General features: G+C 38.3%; 1 long non-coding RNA gene across 1 annotated transcript; it reads right to left on the bottom strand.

The window, feature by feature from the left end:
• Positions 1-1,775: 1,775 nt before the first annotated feature.
• On the bottom strand, positions 1,776-17,783 carry LOC133050474 (uncharacterized). The gene is made up of 4 exons (XR_009691627.1): positions 17,719-17,783; positions 16,556-16,661; positions 5,314-5,449; positions 1,776-1,891 (listed from the first exon to the last, which is right to left on the bottom strand). It is a non-coding gene; the product is annotated as an uncharacterized LOC133050474 (long non-coding RNA).
• Between the last annotated feature and the right edge of the window lie 1,439 nt (positions 17,784-19,222).

The following is a 19,222-nucleotide window of genomic DNA, read 5'->3' as shown; positions in this document are numbered from 1 at the left end:
AAATGGGCCAAAGAACTAAACAGACATTTCTCCAAAGAAGACATACAGATGGCTAACAAACACATGAAAAGATGCTCAACATCACTCATTATTAGAGAAATGCAAATCAAAACCACAATGAGGTACCATTACACGCCAGTCAGGATGGCTGCTACCCAAAAGTCTACAAGCAATAAATACTGGAGAGGGTGTGGAGAAAAGGGAACCCTCTTACACTGTTGGTGGGAATGCAAACTAGTACAGCCGCTATGGAAAACAGTGTGGAGATTTCTTAAAAAACTGGAAATAGAACTGCCATATGACCCAGCAATCCCACTTCTGGGCATACACACTGAGGAAACCAGATCTGAAAGAGACACGTGCACCCCAATATTCATCGCAGCACTGTTTATAATAGCCAGGACATGGAAGCAACCTAGATGCCCATCAGCAGATGAATGGATAAGGAAGCTGTGGTACATATACACCATGGAATATTACTCAGCCATTAAAAAGAATTCATTTGAACCAGTCCTAATGAGATGGATGAAGCTGGAGCCCATTATACAGAGTGAAGTAAGCCAGAAAGATAAAGAACATTACAGCATACTGACACATGTATATGGAATTTAGAAAGGTGATAACAATAACCCTATATGCAAAACAGAAAAAGAGACACAGAAATACAGAACAGACTTTTGAACTTTGTGGGAGAATGTGAGGGTGGGATATTTCAAAAGAACAGCATGTATGCTATCTATGGTGAAACAGATCACCAGCCCAGGTGGGATGCACGAGACAAGTGCTCCGGCCTGGTGCACTGGGAAGACCCAGAGGAATCGGGTGGAGAGGGAGGTGGGAGGGGGGATCGGGATTGGGAATACATGTAAATCTATGGCTGATTCATATCAATGTATGACAAAACCCACTGGGAAAAAAAAATTAAAAAAAAAAAAAAAACCAAAAAAAAGGAAAAAAGAAAAAAAAAAAAATAATAATAATTTTACTTACTTCTTTATGGCGAAGGAAATGGCAACCCACTCCAGTGTTCTTGCCTGGAGAATCCCATGGACAGAGGACCCTGGCGGGTTACAGTCCATGGGGTCGCAAGAGTCAGACACGACTTAGCAACTAAACCACCACCACCACCATTTATGGCTGTGCTGGGTTTGTATTATGCACGGGCTTTTCTGCAGTTGCAACAAGTGGGGCTACTCTAGTCGCGGTGCTTGGGCTTCTCGTTGAGGTGGCTTCTCCTGCTGTGGGGCACAGGCTCTATGGCATGCAGGCTTCGGTAGTTGCAGCAGATGGGCTCGTAGTTCGGCTTTCAGGTTCTAGAGTGTAGGCTCAGTAGTTGCACCGCACCGGCTCAGCTGCTCCTCGGTATGTGGGATCTTCTCAGACCAGGGATCGAACCCTTATCTCCTGCCTTGGCAGGCAGATTCTTATCCCCTGAGCCACCACGGAAGCCATCCAAATCATCTTAAAGTAAGTCCTTTAGTGTGTGTGTTTTTTTCCCTGTATTTTTAAAGACATGATTATTATAAAATAAGGACCCAGAAACACCATTGTGTTCCTTGTAGCTCTTTTCACAGTCTGGATTTTATTTTATTTATGTGATTACTTGCTTGTCTTCCCCATGAGTGTGTGAATCAAGAGTGAGGATCTGTTCAAATTGGATTCCTAATACTAAACACACTGCCTGTCATATAGATGATAAGCCAGAAATATTCTGGAGTGAATCAATAAATGCATGGAAGAATGAAATTTGAAATTTGAACTAAAATATCAACAGTACTAAAATCACAAATCTCCTTGTAGAAATTATTTTCTTCGTGCTTAGTACGTAAGTGTAATGGTGGAACTTTCAACAGCCACAGTCCTGGGATGGAGTTCTTCTCGAAGTCATAGTCTGGAAAAATATAAGTAAAATATTTCCATGGGAAAAAAAATAGACCATGTGTAACAAGGTTGCCACAAATTTCTGGCTGTTTCAGAAGGAATTGGCAGTCTCCAGTTGAAGCCAAGCCAAGGATAGTAAATAGGGTGTGGTGATATATCTCGGAAATTGTGTACATTGGCAGAGTTGGAGAAAGGCAGTTTTTCATCTGCTGCTTCTACTGTATTTGGGCTCAAGATAGTATCATTAGTCTTTTTCTTCCTTTCAAGAATAGCACAATTTACAAGAAAACTTGTTTTTTATTTCTAAAAATAAGCTCTAATTTTATAATCTTCACAATTTAATAAGGTGTGAATTAATAGTCCCTTAAAATGATGTCATAATTTGGACATTTATTAAACACACCAGTTTAATATTTAAATTTACCACAAAACACTGTTACAATTAAAACACCCAGGCTTAGCTTACCCTGGCATTGTAAGAGAGGACAAACTAGTGAGATGTATTTTTAATATTAAATAAGTGACTAATCTTTGGTAGCTCATTTTGGAGACAAGTCTAGGTTTTTTCTTAAAGGGAGGAATTTTATTCTCACCTCTGTCATTATTCCTTTTCACTGGCATTTCAATTTCATTTCCAAAACTTCATCTTGACCCTGCTGATTGGACTATGACAGATGCAAGAATCAAATCTGTATTTTGTTAAATAACTGAGATTTTTGGTTCAGTGTCTTTATAAAACTTAGCCTTTCCTAACTAATACATGTATAAAACCCCAATTTTCTAACTATTGGTTAAAAGTTGTGGCCACCTGTTGTTTTAATTATATGATTATGTTAGGTACAGGCATACCTTATTTTATTGTACTTTGCTTTATTGTGCTTCAAAGATAGTGCTTTTTTCCCCCCTGCAAATTGAAGATTTATCATAACCTTGCATCAGGCAGTCTAAGTGTGCAATTTTTCGAACAACATTTTCTCACTTCATGTCTGTCAAATTTTGATTATTCTTGAGTACTTCAAACTTTTAAAATTTTCATTGTATTTGTTATTATGATCTGTGATTGGTGATCTTTGATGTTACTGTGGCAAAAAGATTACAGTTTGATGAAGGCTCAGATGATGGTAGTATTTTTTGGCAATGAAGTATTTTTAAACTTTATATTTTATATGGAGTGTAGCCAATTAGCAATGTTGTGATAGTTTCAGGTGAACAACAAAGAGACTCAGTCATACATTTACATGTATCCATCCTCCCCCAAACTCACCTCCCATCCAGGCTGCCAGGTAACAGAGTTCCCTGTGCTATACAGTGGGTCCTTGTTGGTTATCCATTTAAAACGGAGCAGTGTGTACAATTCCATCCCAAACTCCCTACCTATCCCTTCCCCTCATCTTTACCCCTACTAGCAACCACATTTTCATTCTCTTAAGTCTGTGAGTCTGTTTCTATTTTGCAAACAAGTTCATTTGTATCTCTTCTTTTTAGAGTCTGCATACAGGATGTCATACGATATTTCTCCTTCTCTGTCTGACTTAAGCAAAGTGAGTATATTTAAGCTTGTACTTGTTCTTTTTAAGGCATAATGCTATTGCATACTTAATAGACTACAGTATAGTGTAAACATAACTTTTATATGCACTGGGAAACCAAAACATGTGTGTGACTCACTTTATTTTGATATTCATTTTAGTTTGGTGATCTGGAACTTAACCCACAATATCTCTGAGGTACACCTGTACTATCTTGTGCATGTTATATAAATTTTATTTAAATAGATAAGAATATTTATTTAAGTACTTTTTGTATTTTCCAGTTTTTGGTATCATTTTATTATTAACTGCTTTATTTGAGGGAATACACTTTTTGAAGTCAGGCCAACATAGGTTTAAATTCTGGTTCTGTCGTCACCTCTGGCTTTGTTGAGATGCAGGGAATGAAAATGCCTTTCTGAGGCTTTGTCTCTGTTTCTGCACAAAGGACCTGTTAATGCCCAACATACGTGGTTCTGGTAAGAATTGATTGAATATTCTATGTAGTACCCTTAACATATTAAGGACCTGACACTCAATAAAGAGTGACTTAAAAATATTCCCTGTGGCTCAGATGGTAAAGAATCTGCCTGCAATGGGAGAGACCCGGGTTTGATCCCTGGGTTGGGAAGATCCCCTGGAGAAGGGACTGGCAACCCACTCTAGTACTCTTGCCTGGAGAATCCCATGAGCAGAGGAGCCTGGCAGACTACAGTCCATGGGGTTGCAAAGAGTCGGACATGACTAAGTGACTACGCTTTTAAAAAAAACATGTGCTAGCGTATAGATGGTAACGCAATACCTATACTTCTTTACTTAGAGTATCTGTCAGTCATCATGAGAAGAAAATGAATAAGCAAAAAATGTGCCAGAAAGCTTTTTCTTTTAACTTATGTTTTACTGGCAGTTCTGGGTCTTCGTTACTGCTTGGGCTTTTCTCCAGTTGGGGTGAGCAGGGGCTGCCCTAGGTGCGGTGTGAGCTTCTCAATGCGGTGGCGTCTCTTGTGGAGCACAGGCTCTAGAACACAGCCTCAGTAGTTGTGGTGCACACACGCTTAGCCGCTCCTCAGCATGTAGGATCTTCGTGGATCAGGAATGGAACCCATGTCTCCTGCATTGGCAGGCAGATTCTTATCTGCCAAGCCACCAGGGAAGCCCCAGAAGGCTTTTATTAAAACATACTTTGATCAGTTTATAAGTAGAGTCTGTTGTATCAAAAGAGCTTACCAGACCAATTAACATGAAAATGCTAATATGTCAGTAAGCTTTACAATATTAAGATTGTGCTATATAGTCTACCCTGATGCTGGGAAAGATTGAAGGTGGTAGGAGAAAGGGACAACAGAGGTTGAGAGGGTTGGATGGTATCACCGACTCAGTGGACATGAGTTTACTCAAGCTCCGGGAGTTGACAGGGAAGCCTGGCGCGCTGCAGTCCACGGCGTTGGAACGAGTCAGACGCGACTGAGCAACTGAACTCAACTGATACAGTCTACTTGTGAAAGTATCAGAACCAGCAATAAAATAATAGTCAAGGGCATCCTTTTGATTTTAGGGAGAATTCCCTTATTTACAATTATATAGCTTAAAGAGGAATTCCAATATCTAATGACAAATGAGAGGACAAACAAGGAAATTCAGTCAAACTACAAGAATGAGATAGTTAAATGTCAACATTTAGGAAAAAATATTTTCCACTATTATTTGCAAATCATTTATACAATTTTTGTGTTTCAGTTCAGTTTTTAGTGATTAAAGCAATCAAATTATTTTAAAAATCCTGTAAACATTTTTAAAATATTATAAAATCTCATGACATAAAAATCAAACATTCTTCTATAGTAATTATTCATATTTTAAATGCATGCAGAGCACTGAATATTTGCTTTTAAGTGTAGAATACCTTTTAAGACACTGGAGAAGCATGCTGTTGCACATATTTTATTTTATCCAATTAGTCCAGAGCATTCATCTTATACCTCTTCATTGACTTCTTCTTTGAGAAACTTATCTGATGGGTGCTGAAGTTTTCCTTTCATCTTAAAAAAAAAGCACATGTAGATTTTAAAATTAAATGTTAATATTATCATTAGTTCTATAATAATCAGAGATCAAAAGTAACCCCTCTTTCTTTTTCTCTCTCTCCTCTTCCTTCTTTCTCTTCTCTTGATACAGTTAAAATCATCTTGAGGGTATCTTATTAAATACCCTCTTATATATGTACCCAGTTAGATACTCACAATATGATTTTATTTATAAACAAGAATAATTTTGTTTCTCATGAAGTTCTCACTAGGTACTTTAGGAATTCTGAATCCGAAAAATAGTCATCCTGATCATTATTTATACTCTTGGACTAGACCTAAAAGTCCCCATTTTATCACAGTGGAAGGAGGCAAGGAGGGGGACAAGGAGCCTGTAAACAGCAGCAGAAACAGAAGCAGATCCATAAATCAGCATTTTAGCAGGAGGTGACCCTCAACTCATCCATAATGACTCTGAACAGCCACTCTAAGACTCAAGGGAAGGCGCAGGGAGGGATTTAGGAATTATGGTATGAATAGTACAACTTCTTCCATCTAGTGACAGAATCTCAAAGGAGCTCATATCAACTCCTATCTCTGTACCTCCTTATGGGACATTCTAGACACTGCCTGAAAAATTCTTCCCAAAACAGTACTATTTATTTAAAAAGTAGACACTTTATGCAGTCACCTTATGCCCCAAACCCCTACAAATGAAATTTCCATTGACAGTTTTTCCAAGTGGTGTGGTGGATTCATGTGTATTACATAATCACTCAGAACTGTTTGGTTTTTTTTTTTTTACTTTTAATTATTGATGCATCTAGAATAAAGTTAGCAACTACATGGTAAGTCAGTTTCAGATTTTTTATAAGAAATTCTGGGAGATACACATTGCATATACAGAGTAAAAAGGCATCAAAATAAGTAACACCAAAATGAAATATATTTCAGAATGTTTTTCACTGCAGTGGCTCTTCTAGTACAAATAAGAGATATTTAACAGTCTCTTCACTAAAAGAATTCAAGATTTTTGATTTGTGCTTAGCAATGAAAAGGGTTTCCCTGGTAGCTCAGCTGGTAAAGAATCCGCCTGCAATGCAGGAGACCCTAGTTCAATTCCTGGGTTGGGAAGATCCGCTGGAGCAGGGATAGGCTACCCACTCCAGTATTCTTGGGCTTCCCTTGTGGCTCAGCTGGTAAAGAATCCGCCTACGATGCAAGAGACCTGGATTCGATCCTTGGGTTGGGAAGATCCCCTGGAGAAGGGGAAGGCTACCCACTCCAGTATTCTGGCCTGGAGAATTCCATGGACTATATAGTCCATGGGGTTGCAAAGAGTCAGACACAACTGAGAGACTTTCACTAGCAATGAAAAGCTTCTCAGAAACCTTTATTACCAAAAATACAAGACCAACTGAAAAAATTAAAAAAAAAAATCTTTAGATGCTTTTTAACCACCCACCCCAAAGCCACTGAGCTTGATTTTAATGACTTGAAAGGATGAGAGATTATGTGTATCATATAAGCTTCTTGGTTCATTTGGATTGCTATGGCAAAAATGCCATAAACAGTTTCTCACAGTTCTGCAAGCTGGTAAGTGCAGGATGAAAACACTGATGAATTTGGTATCTAGTGAGGACCCTTCCCAGATTGTGGATGGCCATCTTCACGCTGTAACCTCACATGGTGGAAAAGTGGTGGAGCTCTTGTTTTTATTTTTCTTATAAGGGCACTAATCCCATTTATGGAGACTCTACCCTCATGACCTCACCACCTCCCAAAGCCCCCACCTCCTAATACCATAACCTCGGGGGGTTAGGATTTCAACATGTACATTTCTGATAGACAAACATTCAGTACATTGTAGCAAGGTTGTAGATTGGGTCAGATATGGAATTTTAAATTTACCCTGAATGAGATATAGGGGAATCTGAATGTATCGAAATTGGAATAAACCATAAAAGAAGCAGACTCACAAAAAAAATTTGTTTCTAACAACATGAGGTTTTAGGAGACTCAGAGGTTTCTCTCCTTCCTAGCCCATAGGAATTGCGTGACATCACTTTGCACCTAGCACAAATCCTGCATCTGTGAACCATCACCACCACCGCAACTTCCTTCTGGGGAGATGGCTGCAGACCTAAAAGAAGGAAGCAAGGCCCACGCTCAGGGCGTAAGTGTGGAGCACATATTAGCACAGTGTGTTTAAGGAGCTGGGAGGGTTTATCATTCATTCATTCAGCAGGGACTTATGAAGGTCTCATGTGTGCCACACTGATGCTGGATGCTGGGTATAATGCTGAACCAATTGGACATGGGCTCTGTACGCAAGAAAGTACTGTGTGTGTGCTCTGGTGGGGAAGAAAGATACATTGATAATCACACGGTAGATCTGAAAAACTCCAGATATGAATAATGGTATGACAAAAAGATAAAGGTACTCTAAGAGTATGTATCAGGGAGACTGATCTAGCCAGAGTGGTCAGACCTTGGAAGGAAAGAGAGCTCAGCTGAGAGCTAAAGAATGAGCAGGAACTCAGTATGTGAGAGGACAGTAGTACCGTCCAGACAGACAAACCGTTGTGTGCAGACCCGGGGCAAGTCTTGGCCAGAGGGAGTCTGGGTAGCTAGAGCGAGGAAGGAGAGCACGTGCGGTCTGGGATGTAGCTGTGGTGGGAAATCCATGGATCATGCTTAGATCTGTTTTTATCCCACTGTCAGTACAGATCCACGAAAGCATTTTAATGGGGGAGTGGGCCGAGTCAGATGTTTTTATTCAGAAATTATCACACTGGATACTGAATAGAGATTGCCTAGAAGCTTTGATAAACATGAACTACCAAATGCTGATACACAGATAGATATATACATATATTTCAAATTTTATATATATATATATATATATATATGTGTATATATATATATATATCAATGTTTAGTAGAAAATGGATTTCCTAGTCATTACATGTTGCTTTTCAAATTATATATTTCAAATTCAACTTCTTTGGCCAGAAGAATCAGATTTTACTTCTTGATAGATATACCCACATACCTAAAACTCTGATGGTTTATTCAGTTTTGTTTTTTTTTTTAGTGACTAAATATGACCCAAGATTTTTATTCATGATATTTAAGAATAAAAGATCCCAGAAAGTATATGTGTACATACCATTATCAAAAGTGACAATCATTATTTTAACTTTCAGATTTAAGGTTTTGATGAAACCAAACATAAAATCTATATGAGCAAAATTAGTCTTTTAAGGATAAATTCAAGAAAGACCAATCGGTCTAATACCTCGAACTTGCCTCTAATACCCAGGCCTTGTCCTGCCCGAAGGCCTTGGAAGATGCTATTCATTCTTCCTAGGAGAGACATATCAACAGTATAGTATTTGCTGAATGAATGAATGAGTCAAGGATTTCCCTGGTGGTCCAGTAGCTAAGACTCCATGCTCCCAGTGCAGGGGGCCTGGGTTCAATCCATGGTCAGGGAACTAGATCCCACATGCTGTCACTAAGACTTCACATGCTGTAGCTAAAGATCCCACATGCCACATCTAAAACCCAGCACAGCCAAATAAATAGACATTTTTTTAAAAAAAATTAATGAGTCAGGATCTTCTTAAGAATATAAACTATACTAAGTATTCACTTCCCCAAAGTAGCTGTAATACATGGTATCAGTGTATAGATTTGAATTCCTAGTGCAGTGATTCTCAGTTGGGAGCATCTTCCCCAAAAGGGGACATTTTGCAGTGTCTGAAGATATTTTTGGTCATTGTAACTGATGGTGTGCCATCAGCATCCGTCGGGCAGAGGCCAGGGATGCTGATAAACATCCCATAAGGCACAGGACAGGACCCACAACAAACAACTTCTGGTTCCAAATGTCAGCAGTTCTGGGGTTGAAAAACCTTGCTTTAGACTAATACATTTGCATTAGGAGAAGTCAGTTTTAGTCACTCTGCTGGGTCTTTGAGTCTGTCACATGACATAAAAGCCTATTTAAGTAATACTAGGAAAGTGAATCCTCTTGATTAAAGACTACTGTCATATCCTCAGTGATTGTGCGTTATTTCCATCAGAGTCAATGCCCCTAGTCCACAACTTAGGAACCAAGATTCCCCTGTTGGTGAGTATCTTCCTTACTTCCTCACAATGCTAAGATGACCCCTGCCTTTCCATTTGTTTTTCCAATGGTAGAATGACCAGTGATCTCCAAAGCTGAAGGCATATCTCTGGACCAAAGTGAGACCCTCTTCCTCCTCTACCACTTGACTAAACTCCTTTTTCATGATGGCTAGGATTCGGCCAGTTACACAGTTCATTCTACTGAAGTTCACCATTAATTTCAAGAGGATTGGGAGTATATTGCCTGTTTGTGAAAATCAAGAATCTATGGAATTTTCAATACATGCACACACACACACATATTAACACACCTTTTATACAAAACTACAAGACCACAAGGCCTTGCTATATAAAATATCCAGATATCCATTTTATGAGACTAATATACATCTGAAAAATGCTTTGATTCCTTTAAAAAAAAAAACAAAACTGTAAGTGAAGTGGTCATATTTACCCAGGAAGTGACCTGAGTGGAAGGTGAAGTATTTGTTACCTGATTTGGGTCATTTAGAAAATACTTAGAAATGTATGACAAAACCCACTGGAAAAAAAAAATAATAATAATAAAAAAATAAAAAATTAAAAATTAAAAAAAAAATACTTAGAAAAGTATGAAAATATGCTTCCTTAGCTTATTTTTTAATTACCTTCTCTCCCATAAATATTTGTAACTCTCTGCAGACATGCAGTCAGGCTAATATTGACGTTTCCCATAAGTGGTCCCACACTTTCCTTTTCAGGCTGTAGGAGGTCAGTGAGTACTTTCTGACCTAGTGAGTTTTCTAAGGCCATACATCCTACCTTAGAAGAACACTTTGATTTAGTACTTCAGGTAACAGCCATGCACTAGATGTTTTATGTTTTAGAGAACAGAAATGTCTAAATTATTATGTTCCAACTTTAGTAAGATAAAAAGAATTTCCTTTCTAGTGAAAAACATGTTTCTGCATAAAATAATTGACTCTCATGGAAATTACCATTCAAAGACCTAGGAAGCAGAGAATCAGTCATAAGACTGGAATTGTTAAAAAGAGGCTGTTGAAAGGACAATTGATTTAAAATGCTTGGACTCGAGGTGGAAGTTTATGGACAGGACCCTTTCTGCCATGTATTTTCTCAGTGATGGGGCATTTGCAGACTAGCCAAGTGTTACTGAGTTGAAGAATCCGACTGACCTGACATTCCAGGGAATTCTGATGTGGGGGCACGGGGTAGCCTGGCGTTGACATCTTTAGGACCTCTCGTCCAGCTCTCCCGGAAGCAAGAGCAAATTTGGAAACTGTTAGTTCGTTTCCCTGGGTTTAGGAATATCTGCACTGGAAGCTGGGATCTCAGACGTGCACTGGCCTGGAGGACTTGCAGCAGGACAGCTCGGCTCCAGGAAGGCTCCGGGAGTGGGTACGGGCCCATGTGGGGCCACGCCACGCTTAAGCTACACCCACGGAGCTTCCAGGGTCAAGAATTCTCCAGGGAAGTGCTGAAGCAGTTACATACTTTACATTTTACAGGTATGAATTCCAGTGTTTCCAATAGCAGAGCTCCCTTTATTTTTTTAAACTTTTACAGCAGAGTATAGCTGACTAACGGTGTCGTGATAGTTTCAGGTGGTCAGTGAAGGGACTCAGCCTCACACACATGTATCCAAACTCCCCTCCCACCCAGGCTGCCACATAACATTGAGCAGAGCTCGCTGCGCTATGCAGTAGGCCCTTGTTGGTTATCCATTTTAAATAGAGCCGTGTGTACATGTCCATCCCAAACTCCCTATCTCTTCTTCCCTGATGACCATAAGTTCATTCTCTAAGTCTGCGAGTCCATTTATGTTTTGGAAATAAGTTCATTTATTTTTTTTAAACTCTGTATATCAGGGATATCATACGATTTTCTCCTTCAGAGCTCCCTTTAAAGCTACTGATTTCCCCAAATTAAATATTTATCCCTTTGAACTTGAATCCTAGAAGCAGGCTATTTGAATTCTAATGCAAAGGCTTTAAGAGAATGGAGCTACTGTACTTTTTATTATAACTTCTGGGGCTTTATAGTTATACATATTCTTTAAATATGGCATCATCAACTCAATGGACATGAGTTTGAGCAAACTCTGGGAGATACTGAAGAACAGGGAAGCCTGGCATCCTGCAGTCTATGGGGTCACAAAGAGTCAGACATGACAGAGACTGAACAACAAATATTCTTTAAAATTAAAAACTATTGTATCATGACAGTTTTAAAATATACAGAAAAACAGAAAGAATACCACAAAGACTTGTATACTTTACCGTCCAGATTCAACACCTGTAAACATTTTGCCTTTTCTGTTAATCTAGATATAGGTTGTATTTGTGCTATTTTAGTCACTAAGTCATGTCCAACTCTCTTGCAACCCTAGGGACTGTAGCCCACCAGGCTCCTTGGTCCATGGGCATTCTCCAAACAAGAATGCTGCCATGGGTTGCCATTTCCTTCTCCAGATCATCTTCCCAAACCAGGGATGGAACCTGCATCTCCTGCATTGCAGGCATATTCTTTTCCACTGAGCCACCTGGGAAGCCCAATCTAGATATATACTCTCTATATAATTTATACTTGCATCATTGCTTATACTTATCTTTTTGACTATAACACTTAATTTATATATATCATGATTCTTTCCTCCAAATTTTTTAGTGTGAGAAGAAATGCTCTCCATATGATCACAGTAGCATGATTATACCTAACATCAACAATAGTTCCCTAATAAAATCAGATACCCAGTCTATTGGTCTACATTCCAATTCTCCCATATACCTGTTCATGAGGATTCGATCATAAGGCACTCAATACATTTGTTGTGTCTCTAAGTCTTTCTAAGTCAAGTTGTTTTTACCACTTTTTATTTCTGCCCCTGCTACTAACTTAAGATATCAGACCAGATGTCCTATAGAATGTTTTACATTCTGCATTTGTCTGGGTGTGTTTTCATCACATAATTTATATTTCTCTATCACCTATATTTTCTATAAGCTGAAATTTAAAACTAACGTCATGATTAGATACAAGTTAAACACTTTTGTGAAAAATAGTTCACGGAAAAATCAGTATTTCTTGTTGCATTTAATTTACAGAATGTCTGTGTTGTTCACAAGTAAGTAGTGCCTCTGGATTAATTCCATTAGTCAGATCTTTCACCACAAAGGTATGTTTTCTCTTTTTCAATTAACAAATAATCTGTGGGGAGATACTTAACATTATGTGAATATCTTGTTTACCAACATTTCACCAAAAACGTTTACAGCCATTGAAGTTTCTTCCCTTAGCTGTTTGATTGAGATTAGCAGTGACTTTCTACTTATTTTTTTTACATTTATTATTATCATATAAATAAGTAAAAAAAAAAATTTTATCAACTAGGGCCCCTTTTTTAAAATCCTTGAATCTATAGTTCTTGTTGAAAAAACAAGATATTATATCTTGTTCTCATCCTTTTTTTGGACTGTGGTGGGTCGTCGTCGTTTCGAGGGCTTTTCTCTAGTTGCGGTTAGCAGGGGCTACTCTCTCAGTCACAGTGTGCAGGCTTTGAGGTGTGTTCTTCTTTCGCTGTGGAGCACGGGCTCTGGAGCATTCAGACTTAAGTAGCTGTGGCCCCCGGGCTCCAGAGCACAGGCTCAGTAGTTGTGGCGCTTAGGGGCTCAGTTGCTCCATGGCATGTAGGAGCTCCATGGGCCAGGATCAAACATGGTCTCCTGAACTGTTCTCATCTTTTAATTACCAGTTTTCAAAAGTAAGGAATTGGTATGTTAGTTATCTCCAGAGGTGATCAATGAGCTTGTTTGATTTATAGTCTCTTTCCTTAGTCTTACTGTTAACTCAATGATATATATTTATGCAATGGATTCCAATGAATTATAGTTGTTATTTTTATTGGTGTTTGCACTCTCCCAGTTTGGATCAGGAGGAGTACTCTAGGCTGGCAGCTTGTGTCCTTTTAACACAATCTGTTCATCCTTGAATACTTTCCTTCTCAGAATATGGAGGGCACTCAACGGTGTTAGAGGTTGGTCACCACTCCCTTCCACTTCTTTTCTTCTTCCTTTAGAATCAGCCATTTCCTAAGTGTCTCTGATTCCTTCAGTGTGAAGAATAATTAAAAAATGAAAACTGGGTGTGAGGAGTACTGATTTCCACAAGGAATATTATTGTTTCTGAAAGTTTTTGGATGGAGTGAGCCTGAAAATATATCTTGTAAGATTATATTTGAATTTGATATTTTCAACTTTTTAACATTACATGGTTTTAACTTTTAAAAAATGTGTATGCATATATCTCTTTTTCTATATTATTGCAACTCTTGGATCTTAAACAATACAATAATTACTATGAAGACAAAGAAACTGAGATAATTTTAAGATTCCTCAGCATTTTTAACCTTAGACTATATCTCTAAGAGCAAACAGAATATGCAGTATGTTCTAAAATAATTCTGATGTGAATACTTGTATTTCAGAAAGCTTCTCAGTGCTAATGTATTTTTCATTCGTCCTGTAAAAACCATCTTTTTATACTTCCGTTCTCTTGTTTTAGTGCAGCCCTTTTAGCAGCTTCCAGTTAACCTCTAGTTTGAAATCTGATTGAATTTGGTTCTTCTCACCTTTTTCCCTCTATCATCTCTCTCATTACCTGTAAACCAAGAGTCCTCCCTCCAACAAAAGAAAACTTTTGTTCTCTGACACTCCAATCCAGATGCCAGTTCCTTTGATTACTTCCTCACTTTCAGAACTAATCCATCATCTTCCTCTAAAATTAACAGGGTCTTCTCCAGTAATACCACCAATTATATAGTTTGAAAGACACTTGATCATACTTTTATGCTGTTTAGTAATAGTTCTACAGTGGAGAAAATGGGAGGAATTTGGCTAAAATTATCCCAGTTGAGTGTCTAGTTTGATCAGACCCTCGAAATACTGGCTGGCCTCTCTGTTTCTTTCTGCCCAGCACTCTGCTCTTTTTTGCAGTCTTCGGGCATTGTGGGAAATAATTTCATGGTGCATTTTTGCCCATTAGAAGATCTGCAGTGTTTTTCACCATGACTTTGGGTATTTCTTTCTGTAATAACTTTGACTCTCTCCCAATATTTATTGTTTACTTAATAAATGATCTATTTCTCACACAATGATTTAGGGGGAAATTTTATGAAGCAGAAATTTTGCAGTGCTCCACGTAAAGTTCTGCTATTTCCATGAACTCCACTAGTAGTCTGTCCTGATTCTTGTGACAAATCTAAGACTCAGTAACAAGATAAAATGATGTTAAAAATGATTTTAATTCACCTGAGAATGTAATTTACCTCAGACAATAAATAATATTAACTGAAAAGAAACTGAATTGCAATAAGTTTGCAAGGAAATGTAAGTATACAGAATTTAACTGCATGCAAAATCTTTAACCCTACTGGTTTTCAAATGGATATTGTTGTGTTTCATCCTATGCAATATTTCACTTCCTATGTGCATTTTAAGGGCATCTCATTTTAAAGAAAGCAAACAGAATACCGTGGAGAAGAACGTATAGAAATGTTTAGTGCTGGGTGTTATGAAGCTCTTAACACTGACCTTGAAGATTTGTTACTAATGAAAATGATCAGCATTATTTGTAGGTTCACATTAGGAATACTGAAATCTAAGAGCAAGTTATGAAGCTCAGACTCACAGATTCTTTTTAAAATCTGAAATGCAGTTTTTCTTTGGGATAAATATTAACTGTAGACAGAGGAACCCTATGGAGGAGACTGAAGATCACAGAGAGAACTAGACATTAACAGTGTAGTAAAGCAAAAGAGAAGAAATGAATTAAATTCACAAAATACTATCATCATGTTCCTCAGCTACTGAAGAACAGAAGCAGTAATGTTTCCAGCCAGAGACATCTTAAATGAGAGCATGTGGGTACGTGACAGCTGCTGCAGTCAGATAAGAAAAGCATCGTGAAACAGCAGAGAAGTCATTTTCCTGCAACTTATTTATAGTCGCCAGGGCTATAAAGGTACTGGGAGAAGGCGGGTGGAAAAATCAATCCCAGCCTGTGAGAGAAAAAACTCAGTACCGATTTTGTAAACATTATACATTGAAACAGTGATACCGTTATTCCCCTACATTTCCCACTGTTCTTAGATATAAATCGGCCTAGTGAAGAATTCTCATTGATGCCAAGATGCATTTCTTGGTAGTTGTCAAATGTTGTGAGACAGCTGTAAAGCTGCTAAGAGTAATTCAATTTTAGCAGATTCTAATGACGTTTGTGTTGACAGAATAATATTCATGGCATGTAGCCGGACGGAGCCTCATGGAGATCTAATAACCTTCTGGCCTAATGTGAATGCCTATTATATCTCCCTAAAGAAGCAAGGAGAGTTATTTGAAACAACGTACAGAAACACACTGTCCTCTGTTTCTGAAATTTCCACTGGGCAACCAGCCCGGATATCAGTCCAGTTACAGAGTACTGCACACTTTAAATAGGAAAAACAAAATCTAACTATAGACCAGCAAGTTGTTGGAGCATCTTTAAACTCTTTTATCTCCCCAAGAATTCTGAGTACAGTTACAAGAGCAAGAGAAGGGGGAGAAAGAGGAACATTTTTTTTCCCTTCCATGAAGGAGAGCCTGTGAAATCATAGGGAAAAAATGTTCTGACAAAATACAGTGTATAATCTTTTCAAAATACCCTGGATGGCCCTTTACCCTGAGTGCTTCAACTGTAAAAATAATATGACTTAAAAATTGTAAAATGCATCTTTTAAGAATTCAGCTTTTAAAGCAGATTAGTTACAACACTGTGGCTCTTATTCCCACAGCATCCCTGAGGGGCTTAGCTTAACTTTCTCACGGAAAAAGCAATGCTGTGTATTACAACTCCTAGAAAGAACTTGGCCTGCTCTTGAAATAGCTACGTAGTATTCCCCAAATAAGAATTTTACGACTCTGGGAATCCCAGGGTCACAAATCTCACCCCCAGGGTCTGTAGTCCCACGCCAGCTTGCTGCTTCTCCTTTGAGGGAAGTCGGTGACTTGATGCTGCCCTGAACACCAGTCTTTGTCTGAGGTGACCCAGAGGCCTTGTGAATTGGATAGAACGAAGCGGTGTTTGCAGAGGTCAGCAGGAGTGGAAAGAACAGAGAAGAAAATCAAAGTGAAAGTCAAAAGAAAACCCATCTATTCTGGAGCGTGCAAAATCAAATATAGAAAAACTAGGAAAACTTAACTTCTCTATACAGCTATTGCTGTGAACCAAAATGCATTTTCTGCTAATTCTTTTAAAGGGTCTGTTAAATCATCCAGCCTTAGAAGTCTTCCTTTATCATGTATTTTTCTCCCCATGATATACAGCTAGAGTGCTTGGAGTATAACTTAAGTGAAAATAAATTGAGTGAGACTCAGTCTCCCCTGCCTGAGGCATATACTACATTTGCTCTGTTCACCTCACACCTGTCACATACTGCCTCATTCCCTGATTTTATAGATTTGTCTGTGTCTGTCTTACTTCCCTTAATAAGGCGTAAGATTCTTGAGCACAAGGACCCCATCTTATTCAACCTGTCTCCTTTAAAGTGTGATAGATCCCGAAGGAGGACCTGCGGTGGTCAGGTAAGCTGGAGCCACCGTAGCACCGCCCGCAGAAAACAAAACCACGTCTCAGAGAGATGCCCGCATCTTCTCCTCCTCAGACACTGATGGCTCTTTCTACAGAAAGAGCCGGAATATCCTAACAGAAAGCTGGATGGATGTGGCCGTAGTAGTGGATTCCATTTTTAGAAAAAGCACGTTAAAATTTTTCATATACCTTTGCTCTTCTTTCTCAAACTAAATTGTATATTTAACCTCAGGGCTGCAGGGGGACAACCATAGTTATGCATGTTTAGAAGTACAGATAAATTTCTTCTGTAATAGGTCTAACATTTCTTCCACATCATTCACCTGGGAAGTAGAAGAAAAGGATACTTATACTTGTTCGTGAAGAATGCATTTCATTCTTCCAGTACTTCTAGAGCAACTGTACTAACTGCATCTATTCCAGGTAAAGGCTTGGTCTTTTCAATTACAACTCACGCCACCCTCTCACAGGTATGTACATAGCATACATGTGGTTCACCTTATAGGTAAAAACAGTTTTACCTGTTTATGCATTTCTGTTCCACTTTGTTCTAGAAAGGAATTCTGGCAACTGAATAATTTGCAATAGAATGATTCCACAGATTATTCCATAAGTCTGTTGAATGGACTCCCCAACAACACTACCATATGTGATTTCTTTGGTGGAATGTGAAAGCCTAGAAAATAAAAAGCAAAGTTATTAGATGTAATTTTAAAAGGATTCAATTTGGAAAAAATATGTAATGAGAAGCAAAAATATTGAAAATAGTTAGAACTCAACTAGGGAATCCTAGATAGACATGAATATTGAAAAAAGAAAGTGATATCACATACGTTACTCTTTGTGTTGTCACAAAGCCAGGCCAAACAATAAGAAAAAAGTCTGTAAACAGTAATTTGGCCTGAGTCAGAGGAAAGTCTCCATCCTCCACAACAATTTTTCCAATTCTAATTTATCTAATTCTGTGAATATTGACAGATTTGTTTAAAGAAACACAATAATACAGGAAAGAAGCTAAAGAGAGCTTGCCAATAAGCAAAATATGTCAACTTCTGTGCCAAGTTATGTTGCCAATGCTCTTTAAAAGTAAGGCCCAGAATTACTATTAAGTGATAATTAAAAGGAAAACCATATGCTCAGGGCCAGCTTGGTTTACAGAGGGAGGGTAAATTTTGCCTTGTACTTCATACATTTATATATAAGTGATTTCTATTATATAGTGAACTAACCCAGGTTAATATATAAGCTTTAACTGATTTTTTAAAAAAGTCAATCTATGCTGATTAACTTACTATTTCTCTTGCCACAAATTTAATCATTAATTCATCATGAGTCACTACATAACATTATAAAAACATTTTATTTGACTATTATAAATCCATATGTTCAAAGAAAATTAAATCTAGCAATTTTTCAGCAAACAAAACAAGAAAAACAATAGAGCCTTTAAAATGATCTCTCTAAAAAGGTGTAACCAGATTGGAATAATTGTAGACTTCTTTCCCTAGAGTTAATGTCAGTCTATACAACAAATTGTCTCAAACACTAGCTTTGGCTCATACAGTTATGATAAACCCAGAAGATAGTGGGGAAGTCACCATGTTAGCCCATTCTCTCTAGAAATATTTAACTTCTACAATACTTTGTCCACTTATGGATCAGTTCAGTCACTCAGTCATGTTTGACTCTTTCCAAACCCATAGACTTCAGCACGCCAGGCTTCCCTGTCCATTACCAGCTCCTGGAGCTTGCTCAAACTCATGTTCATTGAGTCGGTGATACCATCCAACCATCCCATCATCTGTCGTCCCCTCTCCTTCTGCCTTCAATCTTTCCCAGCATCAGGGTCTTTTCAAATGAGTCAGTTCTTCACATCAGGTGGCCAAAGTATTGGAGTTTCAGCTCCAGCATCACACCCTTCCAAAGAATATTCAGGGTTGATTTCCTTTAGGATTGACTGATTTGATCTCCTTGCCGTCCAAGGGATTCTCAAGAGTCTTCTTCAACACCACAGTGCAAAAGCGT

This window comes from Dama dama, chromosome 32, assembly GCF_033118175.1.
Source record: "Dama dama isolate Ldn47 chromosome 32, ASM3311817v1, whole genome shotgun sequence".
Classification (NCBI taxonomy): domain Eukaryota; kingdom Metazoa; phylum Chordata; class Mammalia; order Artiodactyla; family Cervidae; genus Dama; species Dama dama.
This window is presented reverse-complemented; position numbering and strand designations above follow the sequence as displayed.